Below are 16,764 nucleotides of genomic sequence, written 5' to 3' on the forward strand. Positions count from 1 at the left end.
GTGGGGGAATAAAGAGAACCCTGAAAAGTGGATGCCAGTCAGACATAAGGGAGCACTCCTAATCTGAGGTGTGAAAACTAAATGGACAGCGAACAAAATACTCTCCTGTGCTGGTTTTATTTATTGTCTTAATCATCTTTAAGATTTTAAACCTTGCCATGGTAACAAAATGTTAGTGAGGTAATCTATAATATGAGGTTGTGTACCAAGATTTCAACTAAGTATAATATTGCATTATCATGGCACATATTTGAGCTTCTATTCCTTGATTACTGTTTATATGCTGCGTTTTTTAGCTGCTCCTGAGGAGGGGTTTCATATCCAAAGTGTCTTGAGCATACCACAACAAACTGTTTTCCTTATGCTTGTTGATAATTACTCCTCTTTTCTCATGTATTTTCTCCATTTAATAAGAATTGTAATATTACATCTAGAATTTCTCTTCAGTATCATTTTATAGATTCATTGGAAATAATAGTTCTGAATGTCAGTTTAGACAAAATGAATGGGAATACTGTACTAAAGTTCATGTGTTGCACTGAAGTTAACCTATCCCTATTTTTAATAAGTGTATGGTTTGTTTTTATTTCTATTACTTTGAAATACTACCAGTGGGTGCACTTATATGAGTAAAAAGGGCCCAATTTGTTATTTTGTTATTACTGGCTCTTTCAAGTAGCAATGTCATTACTTACAGGCAGAGGGAACCAGACTGTCAACCTATAAAACCAATAGCATAATTACCACCACCAGGCTCTATGTAAACAAATGGCAGACAATGTAATACACCCATGCTTCAGTGTTAAAAATACTTCATTTTTGATAATCTAAAATGTATTTACAGCATTAGTAAAAAAAACAAAAACACACACACACACACCCCAAAAAACCCTCACAAAACCCTATGATTATTAGCCATTGCAAGTCTACAGAGAGTCAGGGACTTGCTTCTACAAATCCTGCTGAGTAGTGGCAATATTGTAATTTCATCTTCAATCAGTACTGGCAGTTGTGGAATTGTTTGCACTGCAGCATAAGACCCGGTTCACAAAGACATATTCCCATCGCACTCTCCTCCCCTTTATATTCTTCAATTTATAAAAGGAGTGGCCATATGACACACACACATCTCTTCTAAAACTACATTTTTCTTGCTGCTTAAAAAACAAACAGCACACTGAGTCTAGGATATTATGGTCATCACCAGCTTGATCCTGAAAGTATTCCTGCAACTGGGATTGGTTACAAAACCCAAACAACTCCCAAGTCTGTACATTAAGCACACTTACTGGAGACACATCTGGGTTTTTTTAAACTTGTTTTTAACAGAACAATTTTCTAATCCTCCTGCTTGAAAATAAAAGCCTGAGCACATGTTCGTTTATGCTAAAGGCTTGGAGACAGCTTATTCTTATTCTCTATTCACATTTACAAAGTGTGTGTAAGGAAGCGGGCAGGAACTTGTCTTTGTAATATTGGGACAGTCAGGTATGAGAGTGAGAGACATGTTTTAAGGGCTCTCAAGACCTTTTACTCAGGTCTCAAAACCCATGCTCCTGTCCAACCAGATACCTACCACTCCATCGCTCTCTTCAAATGTGCAAAATAAGGATGCTTTACATGAATACAGCATTCCCAAGAGAGCACTCTGAAGGCCTGCCCTGTACTTACATTCCCAGAAGCCCCACCTCCCTGCTGTCCAATGTTAAGAGTTTGGAGAGATAAGCGCTACACTTGTGATCAGATTCTTCCCATGGTGCAGAATGCTGGGCTGCCCTGAACATCTGAAGAATATTCATATTGTCCATTATTAGTTTAGTTTCACCACAAAACCAATACAGAAATCAAATCCAAACCATTTGCCTTGTCATTATCTGATGAGGGAAAGTGCAATCCCTGGAAAGAGAGGTAGACACTAGCTCTATTCACACCTTATGTTCAACACAATATCATTTGTGTACAGTGTATGCATATACAGATCTGTACCATGGTGTTCAAAACACATACAGTATTACACTTCCTTTCTGTACCCTGCATTTGAGGGGGTCTGTACCCAGATTCATTTTTAAAACGAATGCATGTATAGTCGTTCACGCAAACACATCTATAGTATGTGTCTACAGACACCTATCTGGACATACAGCATAACATCTGAATAGTGTTGCTAGCACTCCTTTTCTGCCAGTTCCCAGAAGCCTCTCTGCCTATGTTTGAGACTGCAGGCATATGGTTCTCACTTTTGATATGCTCAGGAGCCTCACAGCATTGTGAGCTCTCTGTTTTTTGGCACATTGGGAACTGCCACACAGTAGCCAGTGGGACAATTACCCTTAGATTTAGCAGCTGCAAAAGAGCCAAATTGAAAGGGAGCTCACCTCACACCTTCCCCATGCTGGGATACCTGAGTAGACTCTGGAAGATAACTCACAATAGTTAACTCTCCATTCAAGGTCCCTCTGCATGATTGGCCTTCCTTTGGTTTATCTCCCCTCCATAGATGCCTCAAACAAGCTAAGAGCCAATTATCTCATCAGGGAAGTCAGAGAAGGCTCCACGAATGTGCATTCCCTCCATATCAAAAGGAGGCTGGAGTGGGCAATAGGAACTCAGAGATGTACCTATTAAAACGCTGATTAGTTTACTAGGTGCTGAAAAGAGTTTCTGTCTCCATTTGCACTCCACTCCACTCGCATTCTCCTATTCATGCATTGCGTTGTATTGCAGCACAGCAGACAAAACAATGGGATCCTTTAAGATTCCCTGGAACTGCCCTAGTAAAGAAAGAAGGTCAATTGGAATGTCCCCTCAGGACATGTTTTGGGCTTTATTTTATTTTATTTTATTTTATTTTATTTTATTTTATTTTATTTTATACCACCCTTCCAAAATGGCTCAGGGCGGTTTAAAATTAAAACAAACCATTAAAACAGTAAAGAGCTAAAACAAAAATTTTAAAACAAATATTTTAAAAATTTTAAAACAATATAACAACAATTAACCATTTTAAAACAGTTTAAAACAGTTTAAAACAACAATTAAACTATCACAGTAATTAAAAACCCTGAAAACCGGGTTAAAATATTAAAATCTTTATCTGCTCCTGGATTCTTTAGCCAGTGTGCTCCCCTTGGTCTCCAGTGCTACCTACTTGGTTACCACCTTGTGGAATCATTCGTTACTTGGATGCTGCAGTGGACATTTGCTATACCACTTAGCTGTGTTTCGCTCTGTGGGCCACCCTTGCTTCCAGACCCTAGATTGATTCTCTTGCCAGATCTGATCTGCACTGCCCTCCTCACTAACACCTGGAGCTGGTTTCATGAGAACAGACACCTTTTGGATCCATCTATCTAACTCCCTTGATTCTTTGCTACTTGCTGCTCCCCAAGCTACCCCCAATGAAAGAGGTCCGTCGATTGCTCCCATGCCACGAGGATCTGCAGGTTGCTTACCTGTAACCGTAGTTCTTCTGGTGGTCATCTGTCCAGTCATACAGATGGGCTTCTTGCATGCGGGAAGGACAGTCCGGAAAACTATCAAGCTAATTAGATATTTTCTGTCTGCCTTGACTAGGTAGCTAGGCACCTCCCCTCCATGTACCTAGTCACATGACTTAGACCCCCTCTCCTCAGTTCTGGAGTCTGCCGAGAAAAAAACGGCTCTGGAGAGGGGCCGGATGGGTGGGTGTGTGACTGGACAGATGACCACCAGAAGAACTACAGTTACAGGTAAGCAACCTGCAGTTCTTCTAAGTGGTCTCTGTCCATCACACAGATGGGTGCATAACAAGCTCGAGAACCAAGGAGGAGGGTCAGAGCCGTGGACCAAGGAGTTAACCCTGGAATTAGCCATTCACAATACCCAAAGGAATACAGAGAGCTTACGATCGAAGAAAAAACATTTATTAAAGTGTCAAAAACATACATTCATTGAACGTTGCAGAAAATCGAAAAACACAACACGGGGAACAAGGGCTGGTTCGGAAGAGGAAATCCGAATATCTAAGTTAGCCAAGTACTGATTGCAAAATCGACCTTCCAAATGAGGCATCTTGTCTAGCCCTAACATCCAAGGCATAATGACTGATAAATGTAGATGGGGAGGACCAGGTCGCAGCCTGACAAATGGTCTGTAACGGAAGACCCCTAGCAAATGCTGTAGAGGCAGCAACAGACCTGGTGGAATGGGCCTTCAAGGGGGCCGGTGGGGGACGGCCGGCAAGCTGGTAGGCCAATTTAATATTTTGAACCACCCATGAGGAAATGGACTGAGAGGAGGCTCCTCTGCCCCTTGAAGGCATGCCATATGTAATGAACAAGGCTTAGGTCATCCTGAAAGGGGCAGTACGATCAACATAAAATACTAAGGCCCGTTGAACATCGAGCCAATGTAAGGTGCGTTCCAAAGAAGTAGAAGGGTTAGGGAAAAACACTGGCAGTGAGATGGGCTGAGATCTATGAAAGGAGGACACGACCTTGGGAAGAAAGGAAACATCAGTATGTAAAACAACTTTTTCCTTATGAAACTGAAGGAAAGGAGGGTCACATCTTAGAGCCTGCAATTCTCCCACCCTCCTGGCCGATGTAATAGCAACTAAGAAAACCTTTTTAAAAGTTAAAACTTTTAAAAAACCTTTTTAAAAGTTAAAAGTCACAGGTAGCCATAGGTTCAAAGGGTTTCTGCATCAGGGCAGTCAAGACGCACTGCAGGTCCCAGGAGGGAGACATCACAGGTGGGTCCGGGTACAGGTAGGATAAGCCCTTCAAAAATTGTGTAACTTCCTTGTTTGCAAAAAGGGAAGAAGTAGAAATCTTATTGTCCCAGATTGCAGAGATCACCGCCAGGTGTACCTGAATAGACGAAAAAGATAGTCCAGATTGCTTCAAGGAGAGCAAATAAGATAATATCATGGGCATGGGCAGGTAGAGATTCACCATGCGATAATACATAAGAGGAGAACTTCTTCCACTTAGAATCATAAGACTTGGCCGTGGACGGCTTCCTAGATGCCACTAATACGTCTCTTAAGTCCTGAGCCCAGAGACTTGAATCTTCCATGCCGTTAGCCTCAGCATTTTGATGTCGGGGTGTAGGATCCGGCCTTCCTGCAGGGACAGAAGTGACAGTGATAAAGGGAGACGCAGAAAAAGGTTGTCAGAGATTATTCAAAGGCGAGGGAACCAGGGTCTCCTTGGCCACCAAGGGACTATCAGGATGCCGTTTGCTGATTCCTTCACCATCTTTTGGAGGACTCGTGCCATTAGAGGTACAGGAGGGAAGAGATATAAGAACTCTCTGGTCCAGGGAGTCACGAAAGCATCCCCTAGGGACCCTCATCCGACACCTGCCCTGGAACAAAAGCGGGGGCATTGGCGATTGGTTTCGCTGGCGAAAATGTCTATGGTCGCGTCTCCCCACTTGTCGAAGAGATGACGAACTATCAGAGGGCCCAGTCTCCACTCGTGGGAGACACTGTGCGTTCGACTGAGATTGTCGGCCTGAGTGTTGGAGAGGCCTCTGATGTGGATGGCTGACAGGTCCAAACGATGGGATAGGGCCCAGTGCAAAAGGCGAAGGAACAAGGAGAGAAGGGCTCAAGACCCAGTTCCGCCCTGCCTGTTGATATATGCCTTGGCTGTTGTATTGTTGGTTATAATTTGGATATGTTTTCCCCTGAGTTCCGGGAGGAAGGCCCTTAGAGCTTTGTGTACAGCAAGGAGCTCTAGATAATTGATATGGTTTAAGGCCTCTTCACTGGACCAGTGACCGTTTACTTGTAGGGTGCCCATATGCGCTCCCCAACCTTCCTCTGATGCGTCTGTAGTCACTCGAATCTGAGGCATGGATCGCTGGAACGGGGTCGATCGTCCCAAGTTTGAGAGAGATGCCCACCATCTCAGTGTTCTGCGAATTTCCAGTGGTATATGAAGTGTCTTGGAATTGTGGTCCCGGTGAGGGTGGAAAACATCTAGGAACCAACATTGTAGGGGTCTCATATGTAGCCTGGCTGTGGAGAGGACCACAGTGGTTGAAGCCATGTAGCCCAACATGCGCTGTATCATCCTTGCAGAATGAGCAGGGCCCCTGATCAGCACTTTTGCTAGCTGTTGCACATTGAGGATCCTGTCGTCTGGGAGTTTCACTACAGCAGTGACTGAGTTGAACATCACTCCCAGGAACCGTATGCATTGGGTGGGAAGAAGGTGAGACTTTTTGTAACTGACATTCAATCCGAGATCTCCCAAGAGGTCTATGGTAATGCGTAGATGAGCCTGCAGTGTCTGTGGAGAATCTGCTGCCAAAAGCCAGTCATCTAAATACGGAAATATTTGGATTCCCTTTTCCTGCAGGTGCCCAACCACCACGATCATGCATTTTGTAAAAACTCGTGGGGCCGAAGAAAGACCAAAGGGCATGGCCCGAAATTGGTATGAGACGTCTCCTAGCTGGAATCTGAGGTACTTTCTGTGCTGAGGCCGGATTGAGATATGATAGTAAGCGTCCTGCAACTCTATTGAGGTGAACCACATATCGTGAGACAGAAGGGCCATAATTTCCGTAATGGTGAGCATCTTGAAGCGACGGTAGTGTACATAATCGTTCAGAAGACACAGGTCTAAGATGGGTCTTAGCCCTCCATCCCTCTTTGGTACAGTGAAGTACCTTGAATACAGGCCGTCCTCTAGGTGCGGGGGGACTCGCTCAATGGCACGCTTGGAGAGGAGGGAGTCTATTTCTTCTTGAAGAACAGGTGTCAAGGGGGTCGGCAGCTTGCCAGTATCCAGGGGTCTTTCTACAAATTCGATGGCATAGCCCAACCGGATAATGGTAAGTACCCAGGAATCGGAAGTTATCAACTCCCACCAGTCTAGGTAAGGGCGTAGCCTGGAGCCCATGTACAGGTAGTCAGGAACGCTTTGGGAAGGCTGCAGACTTCGCTTTCTGTTGGCCGGGTTTGGAAGTTGGGTATTGCCGTTTCTTGTAGTGGTGGTAGGGCTGGCCAGACCTGGAATGGCGAAAGGAATGGTCATATGGGGCAGTAGGTGGTGCCCGATACTGATAGGGCCTGTGGGAGCGAAAAGGTTTGTGAAAGCGTCCAGTGGATGCAGCAGAGGAGAAGCTCATTGACCTTGCTGTTTTATGCATCTTCTGAACTTTCTCCAAGGTCTCATTGGTCTGAGAACCATACAGGGCTGACCCATTGAAGGGGAGGTCCTCTATTCTAGTTCTAGCCTCGTGATTGAGACCAGAGGAGCGAAGCCAGGCATGTCTTCGCAAACCTACAGAGCTCGCAAGAGATCTGCCCACAGAGTCGGTCGCGTGTTTGCAGGCGCGTGGCATTTGTTTACTTAGCTCAAAACCATCGACCTGGAATGCCAAGATACTCAGTCTGAGGTCAGTGGGTAGGTCCTGAGCATATTCGGAAAGCTTGCTCCAGAGGAGGTGATTATATCTTGCCATACATGCCTGGTAGCTGGCAATCTTGATGCCCACGGCGGCACTGGCATAAAGGTGCTTGCCAAAGGCATCCAGTCTATGACCTTCTTTGTCAACAGGGGTTGAGAGCATTTTGTTTTTGGATTTTATTTGGAAAGCTTCCACCACTATAGAGTTTAGAGAGGGTTGTTTCTGTAAAAATTGTGAGTCTTCGCTCTGAACTTTATACAGGTTTTCTATCCTCCTAGAAGCAGCTGAGACTGAAGCGGGTTTGTCCCAGAAGCCCTTGACTATGTCTAGGATGGCCTGGTTCATAGGAAGTGCAACAGATGTTGCAGACGTATCTGCCAGTACATCAAATAAAGGGTTAGCTGCTGGCTTAGGAGCATCTTTGGGGTAGATGCCCAGAGCCTTGGCCATCGTAGACACATAAGCAGAAAAAGACTTGAGATCTGCAGCAGGTGAGGATGGGAGTCTGTCCTTGTCCTTTTTCCTATGTTTAGGTGTTGGAGTAGCCGGGCAGGAGGAAGTTATGGCGGAGGAATTAGAGTCAGAGTCCGATGGAGAATCTGAAGAGGCAGAGGATGCCAAGATCTTATTCGGAGGAGCTGTTCCCAGCGGGTCAAAAGGTGGGGGGGAGCTGCCTGAGCAGGTTGGGCTGGTGCCCTCTGCAGTTCACAGTCCTCTGTAGAGACGGGCACATCAGACGGTGGCAGCTGTGGCACAATCACAGACTGCTTCCCACCATAGACCCCACGGTCCTAAGAGGGGGTGGCTCTGGGGACAGCATGGGTTTGAGTATGGAATCTGGCTTCATGCCTGGGCAGTGATTTCTTGCTCACTGGGTGGGTGTAAGAGGAACAAACATATCTTTCCTCCCACCTCTGATATGGCCAATGGGGTGGGTGAGAGTAGTAGCGCCGGGGTGGTCCATAGCCCTCACAATCTGGATACCTTGACGAGGAGCGAGACTGACAATGGTGGTTTTGATCCAGCTCATAAGGGTCATGATCATATGGCCATTCATCAAAGAACTCAACATCGGAGTCTTCAGAAGGCGCGCACCCATAGGGGTAGTAAGACCTTGCCCTGAGTGGAGAATACGGTGACCACAGGGAGTGGTCGCGGTGGGCACTGTCCAGATCAGAGTCTTCTGATAAGGATTCATCTGGTTCAGAAGTATCAATGTGAGCAGGGTGTCTTGTCTCGTCGCCCATGCCGACATCCAGGTCTGGACTGTGAGCTATGCTGGGCACCGGTTGGAGAGTTGAGTGCTGCTTCTGACTCTGGGAGCGCTGTGAAGGAACTTCCGACCATGGTGGTGCCGGGGAGTTGGAGGTTGCTTGCCCAGGAGCCGATGCAGCAGGCTCTGAGTGTTTTGTTTTGTGTTTAGCTTTGGCGGGAGATGCAGGAAGCTCCGAGAGAGAGGAACTAGCAGAGGGACGGTGTGCGTGCGTCAGAGCCAAACTACTGCGCAGAGGCATAGCTGGGGAAAACGGCGCCCAGGGCAAGCTCTGCCCCTGAAATTGCACCCTCCCCCACCCCCACCCCACATACCTGCACCCTGGCCGGACTCTGGAGTGAGCGCGGCAGTGGCAGGCGGCGGCAGATCGCACGGCGGTGGCGGGCGGTGGCCGCGGGAGTGAGTGCAGCGGTGGCGGGCGGCGGCGGATCACCGAGTGTAGCAGAGCAATGCCAAGGCCTGCTGTCTGGCCCGGCGTCGCTTTCCAACTGCGCAGGCGCACCACCGCCATGCGATCCAGGGGGGGATCGGGGGGGTCGTGGCACTTTTTGGTGCCCCCCCACGTGACCCACCAAAGTGGCGCCCAGGGCACATGCCCTGCCTGCCCTCCCTATCGTTACGCCCCTGCAACTGCGGCTTGTGTTCAGTACCACCAGGGGTTGTGGTGCCGAGCCGTGTTTGAGCCTTATCTTTCTTTGCTTTCTTCTTTTTAGACGCTGGGGGAGTCGGGGCTGTAGCGGATGAAGCAGGCAAAGCCCCAGAAGTAGTAGGCTGCGCCGGAATGGAGGATTTCAGTGCCGGTCCCTCTGAGGTAATCTTTAAAACAATTGGAGTGGATGGCACAACAGAGGCAGAGGGAGTCCTCAGGGGAGTCTCAGGCCCTCCTGGTGGCGGGGGAACTGCCGTAGACAATTGCCCTGCCGTAGCGATAGTTTCTGACGGTGTGTTTGGGCACTCCATTGCCGCCACTGACAAGACTCGTTCCCAGAGGAAATTTTGTAAGTGAGACTGCCTGTCACGCTGAGCCCGTCTGGAGAGCTTCTGGCAGTGTGGGCAAGAGGCTGCGAAGTGGGTTTCTCCCAGGCAAAAAAGGCAGTGGGAATGCCCATCCGAAGACGGAAAGGCTGAGCAGCAGGTCAGACAACATTTGAAGGGCAGCGTGCTGGCCATAAACGAAGAGAACAGCCCAAGAGCAGCATGGGTAGCTCTAATGAGGTGAGGGAAGGAGCAACTTCGCTCCCCCTGAATTGCTCTTTCACTGTTCTCTCCTCTTTTTCTTTTTCTTTTTTACTTAAACCGAGGAAAAGAAAAACGCAAAATGAGAAAGAAATATATGAATTAGGTGAGTCAGAATAAAAAAATAAACAAGTAAAGGAAGCTAAAGAACAGCTTGACAGATTTCCAGAGATGTTACTTCTCCAGCGGACAAAAAAGAACTGAGGAGAGGGGGTCTGAGTCATGTGACTAGGTACATGGCGGGGAGGTGCCTAGCTACCTAGTCAAGGCAGACAGAAAATATCTAATCAGCTTGATAGTTTTCCGGACTGCCCTTCCCGCATGCGAGAAGCCCATCTGTGTGATTGACAGAGACCACTTAGAAGAACCATCCGCTACTGAAGGAAGAAACAAGATTGTATAATTGCTGCACCCCAATCTGGGCCCCCTCTATCCCTGTCTCTTCTCTCCTAAATACAAGAGCCTGTCTCTCTGAGCCTCCTTTTTCTGGCCAGCCTAGAGCTACTCTAATTTGGACATTAAACTAAATTTCCTCTTAGCAGTTGTATGATTAATCTTGTAACATATTTCTAGTAATAATATTGCTTTTAGTGACTCTCTTATTCCATTGTATCCCTTACCCTCAAATAAAACCTTCTCAGTTTTTGAACATCTCTCTCTCTCTCTCAGTCAGTCATTTCCCTGTAAACAACACTTTGCATTAAATTTTGTCTGATGTGGAATTGCTCCATTCTGAGCTAATTTCCCCACACAAAGCCCGAATGCAATTTTGGGGGTGTTTACCAATCACCCCAGAGCAGTTCCATTAACAATGGGGCTAATATGGTTCTGCCTTTGATCATTAGCTGTTCAGTGCAATATTAGTTGCCTGATAAGAGGCAGGAGAGAAACAGAACTTAGGATCAGCATAGAGGTCAATGGAAAAGCTATCGTAGGCCTCCTTTGTTCCTAAAATAGTGGCCAACATCCAGACTAACACAACACTCCTGCTGCTAACACTATACTGGTCCTAGTGGGGAGGCTGATTTTTGTTGCTCTCCGTTCTCTCTGAAGCTCTGGGACATGTTTTTGGGAGTCAACATTGGCTTCAAAGGGAAGGGATGATTGTAGTTTGCATGCAACATTGCTACACCAGCACTTTGTTAATCTAGATGTTAGCCAGTTTCTTCTTTTCAGGACTAAATTGATACCAGATCACTTTAATACACTAGTTATTATATAGTGCCATCAGTGTACATGGCTCTTTGTTACAGAATGACATAAGCAAGAAGGCAGGTCTCTGACCCAAGATGTTTACAATCCAAATTTCAACATAGCGGGGAGATAACGCAAGGAAGGAGGGTGAGTGGGAGAAGCACAAAGACAAAAGCAACGGTGATGGGACAGGGTGTATCATTAATAAGACAAAGAGAGACAAATGTTTCCTGGCCCTACAGCCTCTGAGGGCCCCTCCAGCAGTGGAGTCTGGTTCCATCATGCACTGGGGCAAGAAGCAGCCAGCCGGTGAGGAATCTTAGCCCTCCAACTTTAATTCCACACTGGAGAGCGAGCAAGCAAGCAAGCAGCACACATTACATTACCCAGGACGCCTCAAAAAGCTCCAGGCATGGCCAGTGTCTGTCCTGTTTACAAAGCTCCTCTGTATCCCATAGGCTGGCTGGCTGGCTGGCTGGCTGGCTGGCTGGCGGGAGGAAGGGAGAGAGAGAGAAGGAGGCAGGTCGGAAAGCTTGGAAAATGCACGCAGGTTGAAAACATGGGTTGAAAAGTAGTGGCCTGCGGCTGTCGTTGCTCTACCCAAGTGGATGGCACCAACTCTTATGGAGCAGCAGCAGCAGCTGCTTTCGCTGTCATCATTGGTCGCTCCCCTCCATTACCCCAAGATATTGGGATCGGGATAGGTAGGTGATCAGTGGGGGTTGTAGCCACCTCTCTGTTCTGCCCCGCTCCTGCCCCTGCTGTTTCCATCCACTTTAGATTTCAGGAAACAAGTCCTACCAAACATCGAGATTTAGAGCCAAAAGAACAGCCTGAAATGTGCCTGAAGGAAAAAGAGGTGGCTAGGGAAAGAAAGAGAAGGCGAAGCTAAACCTGTCTGCCTTTGGACCTAGGAAGTGGGGAGAGGGAAAGAGCAACCGAAGGCTTCCTGTCTGTGTAAGGATACCAGTGGCCGACTGGATCTTCGACTTTGAAAGCTGTTTGATGGCGAGAGTGAAGCCTTCCTGTTTACAGTTTGGACAGATGGGACATTCTCCTCTTGCTCTGACCCCCCTATCCCCCACTTGCAGCAAACGTGATGGGTGTTGGTCCCTGCATTAAACAGCATTCTTTGCAATGGCTGCTCAGTCAGTGAAGCCCTCTTTGACATTTCTTTTCCTGTCTCCAAGGGAGTAGCCTTGATAGCCTATAACAGCTAGAAGATTTTAAAAATTAAAAATAAAAAGCTCTGGTGCTTGGGGGAGACTCAATGGCAGGAGCCTCTCTGGGATATGCATTATCAGATAGATAGATAGATAGATAGATAGATAGATAGATAGATAGATAGATAGATAGATAGATAGATAGATAGATCGATCAAGGCTACATGATCAACCAGAAACAAATTTGGAACTTAACCATTAGTTTGACAGTGTTTTTCCTGAGATCATAGTTCTAGCAGTGAACTATATAACTATAGTTATATTTATAACTCTCTCTCTCTCTCTCTTAGGATCAAACTATATATATATTTGTGTGGGGAGTTTTTTCCTCCACCATATTCATATTGGGGATGTGAGTGTGAAAGCACAATATATTGTGAAATGTGTGAATATATTCATTCATTCATTCATTCATATATGACAGTGGGGGGCCCATTTTGAAATCTCATCTCTGGGCCCACTCCAACCTTGGTATACCCCTGGGGAAAAGGTTCAGAGTAATTACCTGTACTTAGTTTCTGCGTGGTACTTAGTTTCTACACTAAAGGATTAAGCTAAAGGCGACAAAGAAAAGATGGGGTGTAAGGAGATTTGAAGAAAAGGAGGTGGCATCATATAGATGTTCTGTCTGGAAGTTCCAGGCTGAAGGGGTTGCAAGGGAGGATAGATGGAGTCACTTAAGGGAACTGGAGACCTTCAGATAATGTAGGATCCTAGAGTTGGAAGACTGGATGTTTCAGGATATGAAGATAGAAAGATGTGGGGGGTACTATGGAAGGCTATGAAGGTAAGGGCATGCACTGGATATGAAATCAGAAGGTTCTGCCCAAATATTTATATCCTTAATTACTTCACAGTTGTTTTCCTTTAGGATGAATGAATGTGAATTTAGGTCCATTGCTATGAAGTACGAATCATTGGGAAAGCACTACTGTAGATCAAAGGGAGACCACAATTCTCCACTCAGAAAACAGCAGCTCAAAGCAGTGCCACATGCTGCTGATTTTGAAATGACACCATTCCGTTCCTTGGCACTATGATGAAGTACCCTAAAATTAGCCTTCTTACTACTTTGTTAAGACTTCGTGCAGGGAGGCAGGCAGCCGGCAGTGAGGAGAGGAAAGAGGCACAGGAGAGGAAAGACCTGGGACACGCTCACACACAGGCAGGTCACATCACTTCATGGTGAGCTAAGCTGGCTTCTGTTCAGTTTTCCACAATGGATTATGAATAAACGTAATCCATTGTGCCAAAATGTTTTAGGTTGGAGCTAGGAAGGATATTGTAGTGACAGCAGAAAATATATGAGAGCACAGGAAAAGGAGTTGTAATTGGTGGGGCAGGCTGTAAGAAGAAGAAGAAGATGGGGGAGGTGTACATACTCTGGGGTGTAGTAATGGGTTGTGGGTGGTGTGCTGTGATTGTCACATTGTTAAAAGTGCAGTAGCATTGAATACATTAGGAAAAGGAAAAGAACTAGTTTATTATAATGGAAATGTGTCCAAAAATTAAGGCTGCAGATTTTAATTGCCTTAATTGGTCAGTTAATCAATTTGTTGATTAATTCTTGGAGGGGAGACCTGAATTAGTCAAATATTAAATATGCCCTTTCTTTCCAACCATGAGAAAGATACACCTTGTTTATTACTTTGGAAGTTATCCCATACCTCCTTCAGTATCAGCTATCTATGTCGAGCTTTTGGTAGTATGTAGAGTTCAGTTCAGTTTATTCATGGTTGCTGACCAGAGAAATATTTACATACAGCTCAAACAGTAACGATAGCTAATCCAGCTATTCGTAGACCTTATGGAGTCCAGCTATACAGATACAGTCTTACTTGGAATTTTAATGGCAAGGAGATAGAACTTAGCAACTGCATAAGTAATTTTGTCATCACTATCAGATAAAAAATAACTAACATCGAATTCATCCAGGCAGATATGTAGATTTGTTTAAATGTTGTAACTAGTCTGCTAAAATATGAGTAATTAATCCACCCACATTTTAAAAAGGGATTGATAATTCTAGGAAAAACTAGAACTCCAGGCAGAACATTTTCCTGATATAATCACTGCCCTAGCAGAACTTTTCTTGGGAGAAAAATATTCATTATGGAATAAGGAGTGCTATAAGCACGTGGGCTTAGTTGTATGTGGGAGAGGTGACAGTGAAGGAGCTGGCAGGAATGAATGGAAGTGTGGCAGTGGGTCGGCAAAACATTTGGGGATCTGGCTACTGGGAAAATCAGTGCTTACATTTTCAGGAGGAAAATAAACTTTTTGGGATCTTTAAAGGTGTCAGGGAGAAGTTGGACCCAATGTATTGCTGGGGACATGTTTGGTGACAAGCAAATGAAATACAGAAAATGTGGGCCTTAAGGCCTATCCACACACTGTAACTTTACTGAAGCAGCATAAGAAAAACTGACGATATAACGATAAAATTGTTACACTTTAAAACAAAAACTTTCAGGGTGGAAGAAGAGGTTTCCTAGAATTGTCCTTAAACCCAGGTTTAAATCAGGCACAATTTATTTATTTAAATCAGGCATATGTATGTAAATCAGGCATAATTTATTTATTTTTATTTATTTATTTATTTATTTTATATACTGCCCTTCCAAAAATGGTTCAGGGCGGTTTACATCAAAATAAATACAATTAAAATCAATTAACAATTAAAATCAAAAATTTAAAAAAATCTTTTTTTAAAAAAGGCAATTCATTATAGAAATCATTTTAGATCCTGGAATTCTTTTCAAGAACCACAATTATCTGAATTCCTTATGGTTCTATCTTGAGGCTCCCTGGAACACTTTTGAGGAAATTACCACTTCAAGGGCAAATCATCATTTCAGTGGAGTGATTTTCAGTGGGAAAACAGTGTAAGAGGAACTCCTCACATGTTTCGATTCTGATTGGGGACTCCCCTCCCCCCATATCACTGTATTTTAGTGGGGGGTGGGGGGAGAGTTTCTTCCAGTTGGAAGCACACACATCTCTGTAATATATATTTGTATGTACATCCAGTTTGATCCTAATAGAAATAGAAATAAATAGAATTTGTTTCCTAGTTAGCCTGCTTGGTATAAAAATGCCAGTTGTGAAGGACTGGGACTTTTCACCCATGTAAGCATGAGAAATAGCCTAGGAAACTGATCTAGAGATTTTAAATAATTAATTTCTCATCCTTGTGGGAGACTGAAGCAAGAAATAAAGGTATAAGTCATGATGATCAGAGTAAATAAATGGCATTCCCTGTTGGTACTGGTTTATGTCTCCAAAGTCAAGAAAATGTATTAACCAACCAATATTTTCCTCAACTCATTGTGATCAGTGACAATTGGTGAGAGATTATAATTTGTACACCTAGCACCTGGTGAACTCCAAACCAATATACTAAATGGAGCCAGAGTTGCTACTTTTTACCAAGCCACTTACTCCAGGGACAAAATAAATATGACTTCAAAGAGCTTATCATGACATGAAACAAATATAGTAGATATACATTTTTTCATTTTTAATAATGAAAGCAACTCGTTCCTATTAGTAAAGGAATTGGTTGGAAGCAACTAATTCCTCTTCGTCCTTACAGGCCCTTATTATCCTATCCAGTAATCTGAGTTTTAAGAATGAAAACAAACAAAATAATGATACTGTGCATTATATTTCTACAAAACAGCTCTTATTAGTACTTTTAAAAAACATGTAATTTATGTTTTTCTGTGATGCCCAGAAAAAAACAACAATTTTTCTACAAACATATTGGCATGATCCAGTACAGAGCTTATTCATTGCACTGTAATTCTGTACACACTTCCTTGGAAGTAAGCCACATTTAACTCAGTGGCCAACATCCAGATTAACATTGTGCATGTGGAATAATGCTTTGCATGCACAATGAGGGAAGAGGTTATTTTTGCAAATCTTCACTTCTATCTGCGGTCACCTGTGCCTCCCAAAATATGTCCCTGAGAGTCCCCCAATTAGGGATGTGCATGGAACCAGCGGAGGGCAGCTCAAAGGACGGGGGGATACCTTTAAGGGTGGGAGAGGGTGCTCTTACCCCTCCCGCTGCATTTCCCCTGCCCGCGCTGCAATTTAAAAGGGTCCGGTGGGGCGGCAGCATACCTATCTGCTGTCCCGTTGCCTCGTCAGATTGGAAGTGACTGGAAGTACCCAGTGTGCATGCGCACGTTGGGTGCATGCGCACACACATCACACATGCCCAGCATGCGCGTGAGTGAGCGTGACGTGCGCATGCGCATTGGGTACTTCCATTCACTTCTGGTCCGACGAGGCAATGGGGAGGCAGGGAGGTATGCTGCCACTTCACCAGACCCTTTTAAATTGCAGCACTGGCAGGGGAAACATAGTGCGTAGGGTAAGTGCACCCTCCCCTGCCCTTAAAGGTATCACCCTCGCCTTTGA

The 16,764-nt window shown here is 45.0% G+C and overlaps 1 protein-coding gene across 2 annotated transcripts in view; it reads left to right on the forward strand.

The window, feature by feature from the left end:
- Nucleotides 1–13,435: 13,435 nt before the first annotated feature.
- Nucleotides 13,436–16,764, forward strand: part of MYPN (myopalladin) — a 123,435-nt gene continuing 120,106 nt past the window's right edge. The window contains exon 1 of one of the 2 annotated variants that reach the window (XM_053308578.1): nt 13,436–13,518. The gene's annotated coding sequence lies outside the window, so the exon portion shown is untranslated. The remainder of the gene's footprint in view (nt 13,519–16,764) is intronic. The other variant, XM_053308577.1, reaches the window with a different exon arrangement.

This window comes from Hemicordylus capensis, chromosome 3 (genome assembly GCF_027244095.1).
Source record: "Hemicordylus capensis ecotype Gifberg chromosome 3, rHemCap1.1.pri, whole genome shotgun sequence".
Lineage (NCBI taxonomy): Eukaryota > Metazoa > Chordata > Lepidosauria > Squamata > Cordylidae > Hemicordylus > Hemicordylus capensis.